Consider the following 17,504-nt stretch of genomic DNA (forward strand, 5'->3'; position numbering starts at 1 on the left):
CCCTTGACTGGATACCTAGGGGAGTGGGAACTCCCCAATAAAGGGGTCCCCCCACAAGGCTTCACCCATCCAGGGCTAAAGCCCAGAGTTGTCCCCGCCACCCATGGGCTGTGGATGACAGACTGTTTTGGTGTGAAAAAAAAAGAATAAAAAATACATTGGTAATACATATTCACATAAATAAGATACTGTTAATGTAACGATATAATTGATTATCATGTGATAGTCTTTTATATTATAATGTAATTAATTTTTTTTTTTTATGTTTTTTTTATTTATTTACTTATTTATCTATATTTTTCTAATTCAAGTTGTAGTTTATGTTTGATTTGTGAAAAAATAATAAAAAATGACTCAATTAAAAAAAAAAAAAAATACATTGGTTTTCACAGTAAAACTACAAGTCCCATAAGACCTCCCCCCATTCTGGGAGTTAGAGAACCACAAGTCCCAGCATGCGGTGCATTAATAGGCCAGCTTAGACTAGTAGTTGTTCTGTTAAAAAACATTGTAAAAAAAAAAAGACACAGGCGCAGAAAAGTACAAATTTAATACACACCCATACAGTACACACATACTTACCCTATCCACATCCTGTGATGTTAGTCACAGGTATTCTCACTGAACTCCATCATGGGGACTCCGCTCAGCCCTGATTAGCACTAAGGGTTTCCATGGAGATGCCTAAAATTAATCAGGGATGGCCTGAGCTGGATTATTAGCAGTGAAGCTCCCAAACCATAGATTTATTAAGCCTTAAAAAGAGATAAATGTGAGGATGATAAATGTCCAGCCAATCAGCCCCAACTGACATTATTCAAACAGCCTGTAACAGGGCCATTAGGAGCTGATTGGCTGGATGTTTATCACTCTTTATCATCACCCTCATGTTTATCTATTTTTAAGGCTTAATATATCTGCCCCAGTAAGTCAAACTTCTCTAGCCAACAGGATCAGACTATCCAGGGAACTGGAGCCTGTCATACAGCCCCCGGGATAGAAATGGAATTTACATTTAACTATTCTAAACCATAAAATGTATACACACGTTACCTATAATTGTATGTAGATGTAAAAGAGAGCGCCACACATCTGGAGAATTTATGAATACAAATACATGGATATATTTATTAGTTAGCTACAATTCATTTAAAAAAAAAAACTGAATAGTAAGATAAAATTAGTAGTGCAACATATCAGTTCCTTAATAAATTGATAGCAATTGATATTCTTATGCTGTATTAGCTCCGAAGTGGCGCCACCTTTTTAATTAATGAGTAAATGGAGTATCTGAATACTCAAAGGGCATAGTATTAGATGGCCAGTTCTTTAGGGATCCGTAAATTGAAAAAGCAGGTGAAATGGTGGTTTAGCCCGCCTGACGTGAGGTAGTAAGCAATCCTCAGCTTTTTAGGGAGATAAATGAATAGCGGTAATACCTCTTACTGAATGAATCCAATCCTCACGGCAGCCAAGAGATGCTAAACACGAGTGTCAGGTGCTTCTCAAGCTACACCCGCACAGCGGTTGGCATAGAGCCGGCTAGCCGCTGTAGATGTTTGAGCAGGGAGCGAGCGGCACGAACCTGTGATGGAATGCAGGTATACTGTGAACGGCTCCGGAGGTTGTTAGTGTTAGGCGCCGTGGGAGCGCTTCTGGAAGGACAGAGCGGCATGTTCGCTCAGCCGCCTGTCCTTCCGGCTCCGACGTCCGGTTGCTAAGCAACCAGGGACGCCGGAGGACGCAGCGTCAGAGCGTGACGCCCGTCCTCCATCCCTGCGTCTCCCAGCAACTAGGGACGCCGGAGGACGTGGCGTCAATACGTAACGCCCGTCCTCCGTCCCCGCGTCTCCCAGCACCAGGGACGCGGCAGACCAGGGGGGAGACTTCCTGCCTACGGCAGCGCCGTTGCTTAGCAACGGCAGACGCTGCCAGGCAGAAAAATAGGAGAGCCTCCAATAGGCTAAATAATAAACAGACCACAGGTGTCTGAGGGGGCTCATCAGGACAGGCGGGGCTCAGGCCTCTTTCTCATTGGCTCCCAGCCTCCTTATCTAGGGAGCCAGCCCAGCAGTCCTCGCCAGTGATAGCTCCTGTTTGGACCTATCTGTCTCCTGCTCTCCGGTCTGCTTCCCAGCCATTCCCAGTGACACCCTCGTGGACTCCGCTTCTTCAGGGTGCCCCCAGTGTCGTGAGTTGCCCCACTTGGGGTAGTTTCTTTTTGTCCTTGTTATCATTGTTACAGGACTTGTGCATATTTTTCCTGTCTGCCGGTTTGGCAGGTCCTTTACGTTGGGGCATCCTGTTTTGCTCCTACCCTTTTCCTCCTCTTGCTTCCCAGTTTATCTGGGGTTCCCTGTCCTTTCGGTTCCATTTATGCTTTTGTATTTTGCCTTGTATTCTGTTTGGTTCCCTGGGCAACGGTTGTCGCGTGTTGTGGCGACCAGGTCGCGGGCGCTTAGTCAGGGTTCGGCAAGTCACCGTTTGTTAAATTTTTAGTTAGGCCCCTCAGTCAGCTTTCCTCTTGGCCGTACCCTAGGGGGGTCCCCGGCTCCTTGTCCTTCCATAACTCCTGGCTGCACCGGAGCTTGGGCGGGCATAACTCGCCCATTCAAACGTGGCGGCTACAGGCGAAGCCTAGCAACATCTGCAGGAGTCGGTCACCCAGCCTGGGGGGTACAACAGAGGCAGTGTAGGGTTTTGCTGTGGCTGTCCTAAACAGCAGTCCCGGCTGTGGGGTACACCCGAAACCTAACATTATCACCGGCCAGAAAGTTTTCCTGGACAGATAGCATTCAGGGTGTGAATATTTTTTGTCTTTGGTGTGGATCCATTTTTAGGATGAACCCAACTCCTGAAGGTCAGGCTCAGGCATTTGCCAGTCAATTACAAGGTTTGATGCAGATGGTTCAAAATTTATCACTAAGGGTGAAAACCCAGGAGGATGGTGCACGAGGAAATCCTCAGGCCCCCGTAGAACCTAAGGTTAACCTTCCAGACCGGTTTTCAGGAAACCGGAAAGATTTCTTTAATTTTAGAGAGAGTTGTAAACTCTACTTCAAACTTCGACCCCGGTCGTCCGGCTCAGAACTGCAGCAAGTTGGTTTAATTATGTCTTTGCTTCAGGGGGATCCCCAGACTTGGGCTTTCGGGTTAAAGTCTGATGATCCCGCTTTAGCTTCGGTGGATGCTTTCTTTAAATCATTAGGACTTCTGTACGATGACCCCGATAGGGAGGCGTCTGCCGAGAGTCATCTGCGCTCTCTCAGACAGGGCCGGAACCCTGCAGAGGCGTATTGTACGGAATTCCGACGATGGTCGAATGACTGTGGCTGGAATGATCCAGCATTACGTAGCCAATTCAGGCTGGGACTTTCGGAAGCCATTAAGGATAGCCTTATCCAGTATCCTGCCCCGGGATCGCTTGACAAGCTCATGGAGTTATCTATTAAAATTGATCGGCGTCTCAGGGAACAGAGGTCCGAGAGAGGATCCAGTTTGAGGCCTACTTCCCTCGGCTTTGTACCCTCGGAGGACGAGGAGGAACCGATGCAAATCGGTGCTTAACGCATCACTCCAGATGAGAGAGCTCGCCGGATGAATGCTGGGCTATGCATTTATTGCTGGAGCAAAGGGCATTTCCTCCGTGCTTGTCCTAACAAGTCGGGAAATGCCAAAACCAAGTGAATACAGAGGGGATTCACTTTGGTTCTCTTCTTATTTCCCCTCACAATGCGTTACTAGTCCCTGCGGAGATTCGGGGTGAAGGGGTGAAGATGTCAGTTACTGCATTTATCGATAGCGGGGCAGCTGGTAATTTTTTAGATATTCAGCTTGCTGAAAGACTGGCCATCCCTCTGCTACCCCTGGAAAAATCTTTAATAATGCGAGGCCTGGACAGCAGTCCGTTGGCCAATGGAGTGGTCCTCCATCAGACCCCGCCAGTATCCCTGCGTGTGGGCATTTTTCACACAGAAAACATTTCTTTCTTTCTTATCTCATGTGCCACTGTGCCGATTGTTCTGGGTCACCCCTGGCTCCGGGTTCATAACCCACAGATTGATTGGCAGGCTGGGGAAATAACTCGCTGGAGTGATCATTGCTCCAGTCATTGTCTAGAGCAGCCAGTACTGGGGGCAGTGGTTTCCGTGGAGGGGATTCCAGCTGCCTACGCTGACTTCCGGGACGTCTTTTCCAAGGGCGAGGCTGATGTTTTACCACCTCATCGCCCATACGATTGTGCTATTGAGTTAATTCCCGAGGCACAATATCCCAAGGCCAGACTTTATTCTTTGTCTGGACCCGAGACGCAGGCCATGAATATCTATATTCAGGAAAATTTGGCTAAGGGGTTTATTCGACCCTCAAAGTCTCCCCTAAGTGCGGGGTTCTTTTTCGTTTCCAAAAAGGACGGTTCCTTAAGACCCTGTATAGATTACAGGGCACTCAACAAGATAACGGTAAAAAACACGTATCCGTTACCGTTAATATCCGTATTATTTGACCAGCTTCGCACCGCTAGGATCTTTTCCAAGATCGATCTGCGCGGTGCCTACAACCTTGTCCGCATAAAAGCGGGAGACGAATGGAAGACCGCCTTTAGTACCCAAACAGGGCACTACGAGTATCTCGTAATGCCATTCGGCTTGTCCAACGCGCCAGCGGTCTTCCAAGATTTCATCAATGACATTCTTAGAGACTTCTTGGGAGTCTTTGCTGTGGTCTATTTAGACAACATTTTGATCTACTCCAGCTCTTTGGAGGAACATCGCTATCAGGTCAGATTAATTCTTCAGAGGCTTAGAGAACATCGCCTCTTTGCTAAGCCCGAGAAGTGCGAATTTGAAGTTACTAAGGTATCCTTTTTAGGATACGTAATCTCCTCTGAAGGCTTTTATATGGAACCCAAGAAACTGCAAGCAGTTTTAGATTGGGCCAAGCCCACAACCCTTAAAGCCGTCCAAAGATTCTTAGGGTTTGCAAACTACTACAGGCGGTTTATCCGCTCTTTTTCTGACGTGGTAGCACCCATAGTGGCTCTCACTAAGAAAGAAGCAGATCCATACCAGTGGCCAGGGCCGGTGCAAGGCACCGGAGCGCCCCAGGCGAGTCGGGGTGGGGGCGCCCCGGTGCCGGGGTGGGGTGGGGGGTGGGGTGGTACCTGTGTAAAAAACTTGCGTCCCCGGCGTCCCTGCTGAGTGGAACCTGCGGCGCTGTTATTTTGTACAAGCTGGCCGCGGCCGGCGGGGTCCCTACAGTGAATAGAAAATAACTAGTGCTTCCCGCGCCGCCGCGCGCATAGGACACCCCTGCACGCACCAGCACTGCAGGGACGCCGGGGACGCAAGTTTTTTACACAGGTACCACAGTTCGCTAACCCTCCATGCTGGGGGTGAGGGGCGAACTGCCGCCCTCCAGGTGCCGGCGCCCTAGGCAAATGCCTAGAGCTGCCTAGTGGTGGCGCCGGCCCTGCCAGTGGCCTCCCCAGGCAGAGGAGGCATTTCTTGCCTTAAAACAAGCTTTCGTGTCCGCTCCCATTTTAAGACATCCCGATCCCCAACTACCGTTCATGGTTGAAGTCGACGCTTCAGAAGTAGGAGCAGGGGCAGTCCTGTCTCAACAGGATCCTGAGTCCTCATTTTTTTTTTCCTGCGCCTATATGTCTCGAAAATTCTCTACTGCTGAAATTAATTATGACGTTGGGAACCGGGAGTTGTTGGCCATAAAATGGGCGTTCGAGGAATGGAGGCATTGGTTGGAAGGGGCCAACCACCAGGTTCTGGTTATCACAGACCACAAAAATCTACAATACCTGGAATCAGCCAAGCGTCTGAATGCCCGACAAGCCCGGTGGGCATTATTCTTTACACGTTTTAACTTTATTATCTCTTACCGCCCCGGGTCCAAAAATGTAAGGGCAGACGCATTGTCCCGGAGCTTTTTACCCAAACAGGGTATGCGGGAACCTCCTCGGCCCATTCTTCCGGCATCCATTATTCATTTTGGCCTTACTCAGACCCTCAAAGACCTACTTCTGCAGGTCCAGGATCAGGCACCCAGGCAGATGCCTCTCGGTCGTTTATTCGTTCCACAGCCTTTGAGAAAGCGGGTCTTGGAGGAGTTCCATGACAGTCAAATTGCAGGTCATCCTGGCATCAAGAAAACACTTGATCTTCTCTCTCGATGCGTCTGGTGGCCGAGCATGGTTCCAGATACCAAGGAGTACATCCAGTCTTGTCCTGACTGTGCTAGACACAAAATTCCCAGAGTATCGCCCACAGGACAACTTATTCCCTTGGCCATTCCCTCCAGACCATGGTCACATATTGCCATGGACTTTGTGGTCGACCTGCCCCAATCATCAGGTTTCCGAGTAGTATGGGTGATTATCGACAGGTTCAGTAAGATGGCCCACTTTGTTCCTTTGCCCCAGTTGCCGTCAGCCAATAAGTTGGCCAAGTTGTTCCTAGTTCATGTTTTCAAACTTCATGGTCTACCGACCGATATAGTTTCTAATCGAGGTCCGCAGTTTATTGCCCGGTTTTGGAAACTTTTTTGCAAAGCACTAAAGATCAAGCTGAGTTTGACTTCCGCTTATCATCCCCAATCCAATGGGCAGACGGAACGCCTTAATCAATCCTTGAAGCAATATCTGCGCCTTTTTGTGTCCAAAACTCAAAATGACTGGTCGGAGTTCCTCCCCGTTGCCGAGTTCGCATATAACAACTCCCATCACTCGGCTACCCGAACTTCACCTTTTGTAGCCAATTATGGCTTTCACCCTAAAGCCACTGCCCTGGCTCCAGAGGGATCAGTAGTACTTTCTTCCACTACTGCCCGTTTAAGGTTTATTTGGAAGGAGGTACACCACGCTCTAAAAAAGGCTGCTCTTCAGGAGAAGGTTTTTTCTGACCGGTCAAGACGGCCATGCAACTTTAGAGTAGGCGATAAAGTCTGGTTATCGACTCGGAACATTAGATTGCGACAAGGAACTTCTAAATTTGGTCCAAAATTTATTGGTCCATTTGCCATTGTTAAGAGAGTCAATCCTGTAGCCTTTCGGTTACAAATCCCTAGGGCTTTAAAGATAGCCAATACATTCCATGCCTCTCTGCTCAAACCTGTTTTCACGTCTAAAAAATTTCCTTGAAAAGCAGACCTGGGTAAACCTCCTATTAATGTCCATGGACAGTCAGAATTTCTTGTAGAAAAAATCCTGGATTGCAGGGTATCTCGAGGTTCCTTATATTTCCTTGTCCATTGGAAGGGATATGGCCCGGAAGAGAGGTCATGGGTTTCCGACAGTGATCTGCACGCCCCTCGACTCAAAGCAAGCTTCTTTCGGGACTTCCCTCAGAAAGCAGGGCTTAGGGGTTCAATAACCCCTCCTCAAGGGGGGGGGGTACTGTTAGGCGCCGTGGGAGCGCTTCTGGAAGGACAGAGCGGCATGTTCGCTCAGCCGCCTGTCCTTTCGGCTCCGACGTCCGGTTGCTAAGCAACCAGGGACGCCGGAGGACGCAGCATCAGAGCGTGACGCCCGTCCTCCATCCCCGCGTCTCCCAGCAACTAGGGACGCCGGAGGACGTGGCGTCAATACGTAACGCCCGTCCTCCATCCCCGCGTCTCCCAGCACCAGGGACGCGGCAGACCAGGGGGGAGACTTCCTGCCTACGGCAGCGCCGTTGCTTAGCAACGGCAGACGCTGCCAGGCAGAAAAATAGGAGAGCCTCCAATAGGCTAAATAATAAACAGACCACAGGTGTCTGAGGGGGCTCATCAGGACAGGCGGGGCTCAGGCCTCTTTCTCATTGGCTCCCAGCCTCCTTATCTAAGGAGCCAGCCCAGCAGTCCTCGCCGGTGATAGCTCCTGTTTGGACCTATCTGTCTCCTGCTCTCCGGTCTGCTTCGCAGCCATTCCCAGTGACACCCTCGTGGACTCCGCTTCTTCAGGGTGCCCCCAGTGTCGTGAGTTGCCCCACTTGGGGTAGTTTCTTTTTGTCCTTGTTATCATTGTTACAGGACTTGTGCATATTTTTCCTGTCTGCCGGTTTGGCAGGTCCTTTACGTTGGGGCATCCTGTTTTGCTCCTACCCTTTTCCTCCTCTTGCTTCCCAGTTTATCTGGGGTTCCCTGTCCTTTCGGTTCCATTTATGCTTTTGTATTTTGCCTTGTATTCTGTTTGGTTCCCTGGGCGACGGTTGTCGCGGGTTGTGGCGACCAGGTCGCGGGCGCTTAGTTGCGTTAGTCAGGGTTCGGCAAGTCACCGTTTGTTAAATTTTTAGTTAGGCCCCTCAGTCAGCTTTCCTCTTGGCCGTACCCTAGGGGGGTCCCCGGCTCCTTGTCCTTCCATAACTCCTGGCTGCACCGGAGCTTGGGCGGGCATAACTCGCCCATTCAAACGTGGCGGCTACAGGCGAAGCCTAGCAACATCTGCAGGAGTCGGTCACCCAGCCTGGGGGGTACAACAGAGGCAGTGTAGGGTTTTGCCGTGGCTGTCCTAAACAGCAGTCCCGGCTGTGGGGTACACCCGAAACCTAACAGTTAGAATGGATAGTATCGGCAGAGTTCGGCAGTTGAGAAGAGATACCGGCTGTTGTTAAAGGTGCCCATACACTAGTAAGATTTATCTTCAGATCTGGCTGGTTGGAACAAAAACATGGTTATGGATGAGTGACAGTTTGTCAGTTTTCCAGCATTTCCAAGCAAATGGTCAACTGTCATTTTCTCTCATCCATAACCATGTTTTTGTTCCAACCAGCCAGATCTGAAGATAAATCTGTGTGTGTATGGCCACCTTTAGAAGCGGCAGGCAGTCCCAGTAGAAGATATACAGGAGCTATGTGCTGGAAAACCCCTGGATAGACTGATCCTGTTGGCTAGAGAAGCTTGATTTACCAGTTGCCGGCACTGTATCAAGTTGTTCATCCCTTGACCAAGGTCCTTGTTACAGGACAGAAACATTGAGGACGACCCTTAGGGGTTCAGAAAGACATTTTTCCTTTTTGCTACATGTGGATTTTTTTAATTAAACAAAGTGACTTTTAAAAAAAGTTTTTTTTTGGTTTGGGTTAGTGCTCTTTCCCCACTTTTGTGGGGTTTTAGACTTATTTGTGGACACAGCACCTAATGTGTACCTTTGGCAGGGCCGAAACTAGGGTTTCTGGTGCCCGGGGCAAGACATACATTTAGTGCCCCCCCCCCCCCCCAAAAAAATATATATATAAGCCATTTATGTGCTTACAGACAGCAGAAGGGTGACATTAAACCATTAAACAGGGACAGTGCGCGCCAAAGGCATTCTTTTTTTTTTGGGGGGGGGGGGGGGGTGTGGTCACATAGTAGTATCAATTCATATTATAGAACACACCCTAATGCCCAGTACACATTCCAGCACACACTTTAATGCCCAGAACACATTACACCACAAACCGTAATGCCCAGAGCACATTACACCACAAACCGTAATGCCCAGTACACATTATAGCACACACCATAATGCCCAGTACACATTATAGCACACACCGTTATGCCCAGTACACATTATAGCACACACCATAATGCCCAGTACACATTATACCAAACACTGTGATGCCCATTATACATAATGACACACACCGTAATGCTCATTACATATGCCACACACGCTAATGCCCATTACGCATAACTTTACACACTGCAATGCCCCTTACACATAATATCACATGCTGTAATGCCCATTACACATAATGCCACTGACCATAATGCCCACTACACATAATATCATATGCCGTAATGCCCATTACAATTTATACCACACACCGTAATGCCCATTACACATTTTTATTTGAGTAAAAGGTGTCACACACACACATAAGGGGAAGAGGGGATCAGACACCAGGGAAATTGGGGCAGATAGGGTCACAGACACAGAGGAAGAGGGTAACAGGGGACAAGGTGTCACACATGGGGGAAGGGAGCAATCTCCCAATAGGGGCAGAATACAGGCCTGAATAGTTCCCCTTAGTGTTAGGCAAGGTGGAATGGGGCTCCACAGTGGCAGCAGATACTCTAATGGCCCTCCAGGTCCTGGGCCTGTTCCCCTCTGGTCCCTCAGGTGGGGTATTAGCTGGTGTGCGGCCCAAGCGGGAGACACTCCGGGTGGGATGGTAGGTGTGGGATGGGTTCCTTGGAGGAAGTGTTAGGGCACTTTACTGGGGTATGGGGTGCAGCCTGGCTGTGTGTGGGGTGGCTGGTGCAGTCAATACCTGATGGCAGGATCACGTCGCAGGCTCCTGCCCGTCACATCTCTTCCCACACAGTCACTGGTCGGCTGTTCCTCCACGCCGTCTGGAGCTCCGTCCCTCGATCAGCAGGGTCCCCTCCGTCTTCGGCCAGAGGGCGTACTAGTGCGGGTGCCGCAACGTTGCCGCGCTCAGTCAACCCCCCCTGGCGGCTGGATGCCAGGCTGGACGCGTCTCCCTCTCTCTGTGCGGCGGGGCTAGAAGTTCCGGTCTCCTCCACGCCGCCGTCTCCTCCACGCCGTCCTCTTCTTCCCTTCTCCCCTCGTCAGGTCTCCGCGCCGTCCTCCTTCTTCTCCCTCCTCCTCACAAGCGTGGAGTCATGCCATCCCCCTCGAGCTGAACTCCGACCTACTCCTCACACACTGCGCGCCTCACTTCCTGCCGCCTCCCATTCGTCCTCCAGTGCTGTCAATCAGCCTGGGGACGCCTCCTTGTGCCCTGCAAAGGTCTGGGGTTCCACATATGTCTGCGGCGCTAGCTCCCTGCCGCTGCTCACCCTAGCGCCCCCCGCCTCCAGCGCCCGGTGCGCGTGACCCCCTAGCCCCCCCCCCTAGTTACGGCCCTGCCTTTGGGCATCTGTTGGCAGCAAGTGAAACTACATCTTTCTCTCTCACACATGCACAAACAGAGGCAATCACAAGGTAGCAGACTAGCTTTCATAGCATTAACTTGAAATGGGCTTACTAGTTACATTTATATTTGTGTATGGAATGTTTTCTGTTCAGCAAAGTGTTTCAAAGAATGTCTGTCTATTTTCAAAGTATGTGTGTCTAAATTGGGTTTAAAATTTGGCTGTTTTTTTTTTTAACGTATATGTGGGTACACTTTTTGGGGTACTTTTTTTGGTAAGCTCAGATATCTATCTAGTTACGTAAATGGGCTTTTACTGTGATTATTTTTTAATTTGTAGTATCACATTGACCGCAGGCGAGTATATAATTAAACTTGGTGAGTTGTATGTTAACTATGGAAAAACATCTGGATATGAGTTTGTCCATTGCGAGTTAGGGGTAACTCACACTCTATTACATCTAGTTCTTAGCACCCTATGGTCTTATCTGGTCTGTCTGTTCACATGTAGATGTGACCTTGTTTCTCTGCTTTTATGTTAGAAAAGATCCTAGGGAAGGGAAAGAAAAGAGAGATGTGCTGGAGGAGGTCACACACAGAATGGAATTTCAATAATGTGTTTAATTGGAGTTACAGAGCCAAGAGGTGGAGCTATACAGGGTCACAGATTGTCAGTGTCAGGGCTGAGGTACCAGGGGAAAGACATTCTGGCTATTGCTTATTAAATCACTCCAATGTTCATAGAAATGTGTAGATGTAAGAGTTTAAAGTCTCAGAATACGCATACGTGCCAGTTTACAGAAGGTACTTGGCAACAAGGCTCTAACACTGAAAATGAACAGATGGACAACTGTTTGCTTTATTGACTTTTTATCACACTAATTTGCTTTTTTGTAAAAATTATTTTTGTTGAAAATCTCAACTAAAGTAGGGAACATGTCAGACAAGAAAGTTGCAGTAATATTTGTATCATGAGCCAGGAGTTTAGCAATTGCATTTTTGCAGACATATGTCTCCTGTGGGGCCTTTCTGAGCAAATATCTCCAAGTTTCTTTCTATAGTTGTCCGAATTGTATTGCTGATGTTTACATGCAGGCACATGTCTTATCTATACCTGGGTACTCTGCCAGAACAGTCACACATGGCTCTCCTGGACGAAAAGTGGTAAGTCTCCCAATATGTAAAAAAATACATTGTATCCCTCAGCTCACTGAATGGCATTAGTAACTCTTGAACACTACATGATAATAGAATTCAGAGATATTGGTTACATATACCTGCGCCGGTGTATGATATGAAAGGCTTCTCTGTATATTGGGGGTCCCTAGCGCTATATCTAGGTGCAGGGTGCGGCACACCAAAAACTATCATAAGCTAGAAAGCCCAGTGCAGCACGCCAGTGAGATACTATAGTGATAATAAGTATTAGTGATAGGAAGCCGAAGCCATATACTGGACCGCGGTAATCACCACCTATGTGGCATCCCTGACAAATGCCTCTCTCTACTCTAATCTATCCTCTATGCTGCAGCCCTGCTCATCTAAGCACACTACATCCACCTCCCCTCTCCTAAAAGTTCTTCACTGACTTACCTTTCAGAATCCAATTAAAGCTTTTCACTTACAAAGCCCTCACCCACTCCTCTCCTACATATATCTCTGACCTTATCTCACTTTATGCTCCCACCATCCTCTTCCCTCCGCTAATGCATGTCACCCCTCCTGCCTACTGATTACTACCTCCAAGATTTTTCATGTGCTGCTACCTTTCTCTGGAATTCTCTACCTCTCTCTGTCAGACTTTCCACCTCTACAAAAGTTCAAAAGGGTTATTAAGACTCACTTCTTCACCAAACCCAGAAAAATCTTACTCTAACCCTCTGTTCTATGTCACCTTTGTCTACTTCACCTTTGTCACCTCTGTCTGTCTGTCTCTACCCTTTACAATGTAAGCTCTCATGGGCAAAGCCCTTTTCCTTCTCTTACTTAAACCATTATTAATGGTACAGAAATTATGAAGTCAAAGAAGTTTTGGAGAAAAAAAGGTGTCACAAAAAACAGCAAGGAAAGTGGTAAATCATTACAATGTCCAGGCAGGGAGTTCAGCAAGGAGTGTCAAGGTTATGGAGGAGACAGAAGGTGGTTGAGTTGATGAGTTAGGTGACTCATAGGGCGGTATTCAATGAGCCTGATTCGCCATGTTTTTATGGCGAATTTGTGCTGTTTGGCGAATTTTTGACAAAAACGGTGAATCACCCTATTCAATGACCACATGGCGAATACATTTGAAGGTTTTTTTCGCCATGATTCACCGAGTAGCAATCGCTATCTTTTTATGGTGAAGTGGAATGTGAACTTTTAAAATAAAGTGTTTTGTTTTTTTACATTTGGTGTAAAAAAATCAGGAATTTTATTCTGAGGAGGGGCATGCTATTTTTATTCATGTGCTGTAAGCACATGAATATATATTTAATTTTAAAAAAAAAATATATTTTTTTTTTTTTACACAGCAGCCAGCAGGGGGCTCCGGAGCCGAGCCGCTCATTACATATTCATATATTCACTGCACCCGATGTTACGTTCGGGTATAGTGAATATACGTGGCCCCCTGCTGGCACCCCCGGGGGGCAGCCTGTGCTGCCTGGCACCCGGGGAGCCCACCTGCCTCCCACAAACGTTCAGGGGCAGCAGGGCCGTTTCTAGACAATTTAGCTCCCAGGGCAAAGAAAGAAAAATGCGCCCCCCCCCCCCCCCCCCCAAATACATAACATGACATAGAAGAAATTGCACGCGCCGTCGAAGTAGGGGGTGTGGTTTATTTTAAAAGGGGTGTGGTTTAATATAAGGGTCGTGGTCTAGCAGGAAAACTATTACCTTACATCTCACTTTTGCAACCTGCATGTCCCGACATTGGTTACCGCAGGAATTGTCATTGTCCTCCCGCACTTAAGTTGGCGGGCTGAAGGCCACACAGTGACATAAAAATATAAAGGCCCATACAGTGACGTAGGGCGGGATGTATTAATATACATCGCCGCCCTTCGCCTGGCAGCCGCCGCGATGCTGCCGCATAGGTACACATATGCGGCTAACATCGGGTTGCGGTGACAGAGACCCCCGCGATACCTGTGATGTGGTCTGCGTGGGTCTCCGTCACATTCCGGCGGCTGCCAGTGTCCTCCCTGCGTCTCCTCCTCCCCCCTGCAGCCGGATGTCCTGACGGCTGTGACACCTGAGGGAGGAGATCAAAGGAGGACGGGAGGGGGGGGGGGGGGGGGGGCGCGCGGACGGCAGACGGCGGGCGGCGAAAGACACCAATAGGCTTCTATAGGGTATCGCCACCCAGAGGGTGGCGATACCGTGCCTAGCGAAAACGGGGCGGACGGGTATTGATACATAGGAAAATACGGTAAAACGGGTGTTTTACCGCATTTTCCCATTAGTACATCCCGCCCCTAGTACGCTTCACAGATCAAGACCAAACAATGACAGGCTACTTAAATCATTATACACTATTTATCCATGATGCCAATTACACATGACGCCGCATACCGTGTTGACAATTACACATTATGTCGCACACCGTGATGACAATTACAAATTATGTCGCACACCATGATGACAATTACACATTATGTCACACACACCGTGATGACAATTACACATTATGTCGCACACCATGATGCCCATTAGACCCCACACTGTGATGGCAATTAAACAATTACTCCCCACACCGTAATGCCTATTACACATTCTGACCCACGCGCCGCTGCCGCACAACAGATGCCGTTTACTAATATGCCCCAAGTGCCAGATATGCCCCCACAGTGCCATACATATATGCCCACACAGTGCCATACATATATGCCCCCACAGTGCCATACACATATGCCCCCACAGTGCCACACATATATGCCCCACAGTGCCAAATATGCCCCCACAGTGGCACACATATGCCCCCACAGTGGCACACATATGCCCCCACGGTGCCACAGATATGCCCCCACGGTGCCACGGATATGCCCCCACAGTGCCACGGATACGCCCCAACAGTGCCACACATATGCCCCCACAGTGCCACATATTCCCCCAAAGTGCCACACATATGCCCCCACAGTGTCACACATATGCCCCAAAGTGCTAGAAGCAGCACAACTCACTGACTGGGTCTCCCCCTCCGCTGCCATCGTTGTTGTTGCTGCTGCTGCTTTGCTTTCCTGGGGAGGGGAGGGGAGCGGAGCGCATCGCACGCCTCTCCTTCACTGTGTGTAGCTGAGCCGTCAGCCATTCATAGCTCGCGGGCTGGCTCCTGATTGGCTGCCGGCCCGCGAGCTCACTGATTGGCTGACAGCCCAGTGAGCGAGGGGAAGGAGAGGCGCGCGATGCGCTCCCCTTCCCTGGGAAATCAGCTGGGCGCTTGAGCGGCGCTTGTGGCGGCCGGGGAGAGGGGGAAGAAGGGAGGCAGCAGCGTTGGGGGGAGCTGACGGGCGCCCCGGCTGTTAACAGAGGCGGACAAGCCGTGCGGCGCCCCGGGCTGCTGCACGGCTTGTCCGCCTCTAGAAACGGCCCTGAGGGGCAGGCAGAGAGACTTCCATCTCTCTGCCTGGCACCCTCCTCAGGCTCCCTGCGGCATTCGCCGCAGGAGCTCATATTCGCCTGTCAGGGGCAGCGAGCCCCTGACACGTTGAATACCGGAGCCCGCTGGCTCCGGAACGTGGCGAATGTGCAGCGAATCCTAAAAAGGATTCGCTGCACCTCGCAGGTATTCACATTGAATACCGCCCATAGCATTTAGATGAAAGCAGGCCTCTGGGACAGGATGGCTGTCAGATTGTTCTCCTTCTGTTTTTCTCATGTTTAACTCCTGAATAACTCCAGCATTAATTTAACCTTTTGCAGTCCAATTTTTTTTTTTTTTGCAATTCAAACAGTCTGGTTTAAATGTTTAAATTAATTGTCATTTTTTTTAAATTAAAAAATGGTCTACATTAAATGATGAACAATATTAATGTTCTTATTTTAAAGTGGCTCACTATTAGATCTGCTACTTGTGCTAGGGCTGTTGAGCCTGATTAGATGTTGGGCTTGAAAGGGTTAAAGACTCTAGTAACACTTTGAACTGAGCACTTTTAATCTTGAGTTTAGCAGATGAGATGGAATCACTGAGAAAGCTATAGACTGGCAAATGTCAATGGTGTGAGCGAGGGTGTGCTGATGGTAGATTGTTGAAAACTCACTCACAGGGAAATATACTGTAAGATAGCCAGGATCTTGTATCTGCATCCTGACCACTGGGTCATGTCGGCATATCCCAAATGGTCCCAAATGGTCGCAGCATGGTTATTCCTCCACTGCATTCACTGCATTCCCATTCTCTCTCACACATGCACAAACACAGAGACAATCACAAGGTAGCATTTGCTTTGGATGGGCTTACTAGTAGGTATTATGTTAATTGGATTTTTTTAAATGCATTTTTTTCCGTAACAGCAACAATTCCCCAAACCAGATACTGTATATTTTGGTCGGAATCAGGTAATCAGGCATTTTTAACATGTTTATCATCGATCGGTGGATACATTTGGCAGATGGGTGGTGCTGATGGATTGTAGAATCTTGTCTGCTAAAGTATGGGGCTACTGGGGGTTTTAAGCTTTAAATAACAGTTCATAGACTCACCAGAGAAAAGTAACATTTGCGTGATTGCTAATTTGCAAACTCTCAGGGCAAATTCATTTTTACAGATTTATTTCCTCCCTTTTGTACATGTTTTCTTTTTTAGAACAAATGTATTTCAAACTAAAGTACTATGTAATAGATACCAAAAGTTCCTTTCTGTGTTATTTGGGAAATTGCCAGGAAAAACTTCAAAGGAAAATATTTAAACCATGAATTCATGGGAATGAGTAAAATACACTTAAAAAAGAATGCAAAGTCTATTCTCAGCCCCCATTTCAGTCACATTCCATTACACTGTACTAGAATAGCATTAGGCATTCCCTAACCAATATCACGCTAGTCTTACGCCCAAACATAAATGTTACAATGTACAGTAATCTCCTAACTGTTTCAGTAAGGGGCAAAACTGGGGCCCAAAATCAAGTTGTGGAGCATAACATCTAATATGCAATATTAACCACACTGCATATTGCAAATAACTGCTGTCACTAAAAACCACTTCTGCAGAGACCTGTACATACTGTAACTCCCATTTTATCGCTCCCAGAGATGCTCAGCTGCCCCAGAGACTGTCTCCAAATTATGTCGAAGCTGGCAGGAAAGAAAGTGAGAGAGAGAAAGTGTGTGTGAGTGAGAGAGAAAGTGTGTGTGTGTGTGTGTGCGTGTGTTTGTGTATTATTGGAGAAATTCAGTTGCTTACCACCAACTGTCTAAAATGACTGGAGGTCATGGGGCGATATTCAATTAGGGTGTGGTATGACCTCCCGATATTAAGTATTCCGATGGTCATTAGACCAACTTTGGAATCTCAACTGATGGGACTTTGACAGGGGGCGAGCGCATCAAAGCCCCTTGTGGGCTCGGTGGCTCGCCACAGGTTCTATTCTCCCTCTATGCAAGTTGTGGGCCCCCACAAAGGAGAATAGCCCCAGTAAGTTAGGATCCTGACTGTCAGGCTTTTAACAGTCAGGATTC

This window comes from Crinia signifera, chromosome 4 (assembly GCF_055691185.1).
Source record: "Crinia signifera chromosome 4, ASM5569118v1, whole genome shotgun sequence".
NCBI lineage: Eukaryota > Metazoa > Chordata > Amphibia > Anura > Myobatrachidae > Crinia > Crinia signifera.